This window comes from Synchiropus splendidus, chromosome 7, assembly GCF_027744825.2.
Source record: "Synchiropus splendidus isolate RoL2022-P1 chromosome 7, RoL_Sspl_1.0, whole genome shotgun sequence".
NCBI lineage: Eukaryota > Metazoa > Chordata > Actinopteri > Syngnathiformes > Callionymidae > Synchiropus > Synchiropus splendidus.
Genome location: NC_071340.1, coordinates 6,165,495 through 6,171,211, shown reverse-complemented (window position 1 = coordinate 6,171,211; position 5,717 = coordinate 6,165,495). Strand labels below are relative to the sequence as shown.

The 5,717-nt window shown below is 41.8% G+C and overlaps 1 long non-coding RNA gene across 1 annotated transcript; it reads right to left on the bottom strand.

Moving 5' to 3' along the window:
- Positions 1-2,458: 2,458 nt before the first annotated feature.
- LOC128762853 (uncharacterized) lies at positions 2,459-5,299 on the bottom strand. Its single transcript, XR_008415586.1, has 4 exons — positions 5,143-5,299; positions 4,521-4,608; positions 3,235-4,407; positions 2,459-3,119 (listed from the first exon to the last, which is right to left on the bottom strand). It is a non-coding gene; the product is annotated as an uncharacterized LOC128762853 (long non-coding RNA).
- Between the last annotated feature and the right edge of the window lie 418 nt (positions 5,300-5,717).

Sequence of the window (5,717 nt, the reverse complement as noted above, 5' to 3'; positions counted from 1 at the left end):
CCTTTTGGGAATGGATGTTTATGGATTCAATAACTTAATGCATGAAACGCAAGATAAAGGGAAATGATAATTATTAGAAAGATCTTGAATGTCAATATCAAAGGTGTCAATTTAATCGTATTATTATACCGAAATGCACACAAATTTCAAGTAAATAAAAATCTGAAACATACAATTTAAACAAACTGATTGATTATATGGAAATATTGTTTGAATAAGTAGATAAATGAAAGAAACATCTATTGAACACAGCTGTTCAACAGCATGAGTGGATAGGTTAATAACATACAATAAGAAACAGAATTAGATATTCAAATAAAGCAAACGTCTCAGCTCATACACCACCATTACAGTCAAACCACACATAAAGACACTTAATAAGATGAAAATTCTTGCCTATTATTAGTGCCAATGCATTTATGAATATGACTGCAAATACAATTATTATATTATACGTTATTATTATGACGCCTCAACAACTCAACACTGCAACACAAGTGGCTGAATACTGCTGCCGACACTCTCACATGTTCTAAGGTCGATACAAAATCGAGCACCAATCATAGGAGAACAAGTGCAGTTACTGATCGAGAACAGGGAGTCATGGACCCCTGGGGACCACAGAAACAAAAAATCCATTAGCTTTAGAACTCAGCAAACAAGCACCATAAAAACAGTCTGCATTTGCTAAAGCAGCATGTTTGTAGAGAACATTAAGAACCAATTACAGATCACCAAAGTGGACTGTATAAAATCAATGTGGCGGATTTTCTTTGTTCTTTGTTTGTTTTTACTATTCACCTGTTTTGCTTATTTAATGTCTGTGCTTGATGAAACCACCTGCAGCCAGCTGCAGGTTTTGAAAAGGAAAAAAAAAACTCCCCACTGAAATCTCTACGTTGTTTGTCTGCACTTTCTGATTTGATGTTCTTTTCTAAGCACTCGTGCTTAAAAAATATTTTAATGAATGGCATTTGAACTCTTCAAGCAGTGTTTATAGGCAGACGCTGTTGGTTCTGGCCCCGTGTTGATGTTCCACCATTCACCTCACAAAATCCCCATCATGACTTTTTTGTAGTCGGTGCTGCATCATGTGTAACTCCAGAACTAGCCGATTCTGTTTCAGGGATCCGGTGTATCTGGCCCAGATTTGTCTGGTTCCACTGACACTGCTGCTGTCATTCAAGCCTCGGCCTGAGAGTTAGTCAGCAGTAATGGAAGGAGAAACACAACACTGGGTCGGAGCAGAGTACTGTGTCCTAAAAAACAATCAGTGTGTGTGTGTTTCTTATCATGACAATGCAAAGGTGTGTTACCTAACTTGAGCGTTGGTTGTGTTATGTCATTGACTGATGCATCGTTGGACAAGTTGCACAACAGACTGAAGAAGAAGGGTGTTCACGACATCATGTGAGGACGTCAATAAACACACTCTAGGTTTGACTTAGCTTAGCTTTTGTACGTTGTTTGGAGTTTTTGGGTTGTTTGGAACAAGTCAGTGGTGTCACCAGGTTTTCGATTGCGCCGCTTCATTGGTCGCTTTGAAGTGGATTGGGTTAGAAATCCCACCACTGATGCTGTGAAGCTGTGGTGGGGGATTAGTGGATGAAGCCACCTGCCATCATTGATGACCACTCTGACCACATAGTTCACAAGACTGTGGACACACATTACAGAGGAAAAGGCTCCCATGTGATGTGGTCCAGAAGACCGCTCACTTATCCTGGATGTTTCTCCCCTGACTGACATCTAAATGCACATCCCCTTCATGGCAGGTCAAGCACCAGGTGGTGCTTCCGAGGATGGGGGAACTGTCATGACTGGCTTCCCTTATTTTATTTTGCCTCTTGCCCTGACCATCATTCTGGCGGGAATCTTGGTTCTTAAACTCAGGATGATTTCTTTGGGAAGTGACCAGACTTGGAATCAGCCCCCAAAACATCACTGCCAGATCCAGAAGGTCAGTATTTTATTTTCTACCCAGCTAGTTGAGACTTGTGGAGAGATCCATACTATTGCTTCTCACAACCACAAGTATGTTTTGTGTTGTTGCCAGGGTTGTTTTTGTCGGTAAAACATTCAAAATGCAAGTATGCAGCAACCATAGTGAAAGTAAGATGCATCCATCTATCATGAAGTATTTGCGCCACAGATCCCTCATCGTCTCCCCCCATGCACTTTGCATCCTGGAGCAGGACGTTCACAGACAGCTCAGGAAGGGCCAGAGCCTTTCCCTGTCCACCCTGAAACATTGAGTACCGTTTCATGATGACCCACAAAACCCAACGATTGCATTAGTCCGACTACAAAAAATACATGTCAACACCTTAGTCCGAGTACTGTAGAGAAATTTGCATTTCTGAGTCAGAACACACCATCTGGATAATGTAGTTAATAGCTTGATGAAGATAGCATGTAGCAGAGTAGCCCGACTAGGACCAGAGTGGGTGATGTGCACCTGCCTGAGCTTCAGCTACGCAGTGGAAGTAAACTCCTGGACTCATCCGGGTCTAATGATGTCCAATAAACTAACATACAATTAAGAAGTTGTGCGTGTGTTCTCCTTGGTCTTAGCCAATGTCTGTGGTGAACACATATCAGCTGTAACTTGCAACAATGTTGATCTGCAGATGTGTTGATTTGTCTTCAACGTGCTTCACCCAGGTTGTTTTGATCCTTAGTTCCCAGATTAGAAGACGTGATTTGTTGGTTTTAGGAGTCAACATTAGCACCACATTAGCATCAGTCGAGGCTCACACTGGTGATCAAAAGCTCAACTATGTACTTCAGATACTCCACATCTATCATTCTTGAATACATAAACACAATCGCTGGGATATTTCAATTTATTCAGAAACTTGCAAGCTTAATCCATAAAACAGCTGAAGGAAGCTGGTGACGACAGCTCAATGACCGTGACGGCGTTGAACCGTTGCGCCGAGGCACTGATTCTGTTATGGTTCAACACGCGAGGAGGGACCCAAGTGCAGTGATGAAAGTGACAGGAGGCTGGAGCGAGTCAATACAATTATTTAATAAGAAAATACAAAAATACATAACAAAAGGCGTCATCGAACCAGGAGAAGAAAACAGAAAACCAATCCAGAGCATCACCGAAGCTGGGAAGAGTCCACAACGGAATGAGTCCAAAACAAAGAGCGTCACCGAAATGGGAGAAAGAATGTAAGAAGAGTCTAACAAGAGAACACGCACACAATGAGCAGAGCAACTTACAAGGAGGAGCAAAGGAGTTGATCTGGCGGCGCACGTTGCTGGAGTCCAGGTGTGTTCTTAAGCTTGGAAGATAAGGGGTTGATTGGCTCCAGCCATGTGCCACAAACACAGGAAGGAAGGAGGGAGAAACAAAATGGGAGTCAAAGGAACAAAATAAAAGCGGAATCATGACTGATTTTGGACCTATGAAGGCAAACTAGTTAATCAGTCGGTACGAACGCTGTCTACAGTGTTGAATATAGCAGTCTGAAACGGCTCCTTGCTACCTGTCAACTTCGTTTGCTCTTCCTCTACGGTCATAGGAACCAGAAGGACCTAAGAGCTCACGGTGCCACTCCTCGTTGGAGGCTGCACAGCATATAAATTGGGAGAACCTGATGCAACTGTTCAAGTTTGCAGACGACACCACCCTCATCAACTTCAACGCCACCTCCTCCATCTCTGTGTGGTACACCAGTGCCACCACCAGGGACAGGTGCACACTGCGGCAGATCATGCATGTCGGCTGCCATGTCTCCAGGACCTTGGGATGTGTAGGTCGGATCACCGACCAGACCGCTCACTTCAAGATTCTTCCTCTCGGTCAGACTCATGAACACTAAATTTATTTCATTCGTCATACTCTCAAAGTACTTCCATTGTAATTATATATTTTATTTTTTTCTTTGATGTTTTTTTTTTTTATTTTCACAATTGCGCCGAAGAAAATTCCTGTGAAACCCTCCCTTGACAAAGGCAATAAAGCTTTACTGATTCTGTGGAAACACTGTTCTATTGTCCAAAACCAGTGCTTTGTAAAAATCTTTGCTCTAGAAACTCATTGGGCTGCAATGTGTAGAACTTCAGCCTCTGCAGTTCTATTATTGTCTAGGATCGTACTGTCGGCTCACCAGGCTGTATACTTCTTACAGGACGTTTTTTGACTTACATGCCTGATAATACCCAATTAATGTATTTCTGAATGACTATTGTTATTTATTTCCCCATAAATAACAATGTAAGATTCATTCCAATGTTTTATATATCAGAATATTGTACAAAAAAAAAAAAAAAATTATGACTCAAACATAAGCATATAGAGGGAACTTCATACCACTTATCTAGTACATTTTTGTCCCTTTCCTTCGTCTCTTGAAACCAACCGTTGAATATGTTGCAGGTGTTGCTGCGGTGCTATGGGAAACAACAGAGAACATTCTTTACATCATAAATCATAGTTGTGATGTAATTTACGTAATTGTGTTGCCTAATAACCAATAAGTGTTAAAACGTCTCCGACAACTCACTTCACACACAAAGCAGGTCAGAGGTCAGCCTCACAAGCAGCGCTCCATGCTTCATCTCAGATGCTCAACAACATAATGGCCAGGCCGCCTGCTCTCTCAAGAGGGCACGAAATTACTCCCAACAGCTTGCACATCGTTCACGCCTTCCCCAGCCAAGTGATTGTGGTTTTGGAAGAAGAATTTGCACACTTGCTGGTTGAAGTGCCAAAAGTACAACAGCTGCTGAGTTGAAAGTCTTGTGGCAAAAACACTCTGCGCATAATTGACTCTCTCGGACATGAGAAAACACTCATCTGGTTCTCCATTAATGTTTCTCAGAATCAAGAGCACGACGCTAAAATCTGCACGTTCAGAACAAACCAAATAACACAAACTTGTTGGTGTCGATAAAAGTTTTGTTTTCTCTCGTCAATTCCAACCACAGGTAACTGATGGTCAGAGTGATGGTTTGTGTACACTATGTACTGAGAAATAAATGCAATAACATTTTCTGATTTTATTATAAAACAAGGTTTATCACTACATAATCAAACACAATTGAACCAAACTGGGAGATAGGTAGCAGGTCATCTGCCTTTAGATTAGAGTCAAGGCAAGGAGGTTGAGGGTGGCTGACACTCACCACAGCAAGTAGCTGGATCACAACAGGCTTGGATCCACCAAATCATGTAACAGCTAGAGGACAACAACAGCAACAGCAAGATTACCTGGAAGACACTCAACAGAATATTGGAACCCAAAAAAGAGGAAGTATTCTATTTGTTTCCATCCAACAATTAAGCATGCACTGACTTTAATGATGGTGAAAACAATATATATATGACGGAATTGAATTTCCATCACTTTGTCTACTTCTTTCTCATTTTGTAAACAAGAAGACACACCCACAGATGATGTCACAGTATGACTATAAAGATTAGAACTAACTGACTGACGGTGACACAAATATAACCGACAGCAACGCACAACGCATCATAAAGTAAGTCACACAGACACAAGCTATATACTGTGACACACAACCACTCTTTGAGACAATAGAGGACAAGATCTGGTGGTGGGAAAGGCAAACGTGAACGCATAGGGGGGCCGAGGACATACGAGGTCACCTTCTATTGGTGCTCTCAACACTTTAATTTATTTAGCAGAGCTCCACCAATCTCTGGACTTGCACCTGCACTTTTCCACTAAATTCACACA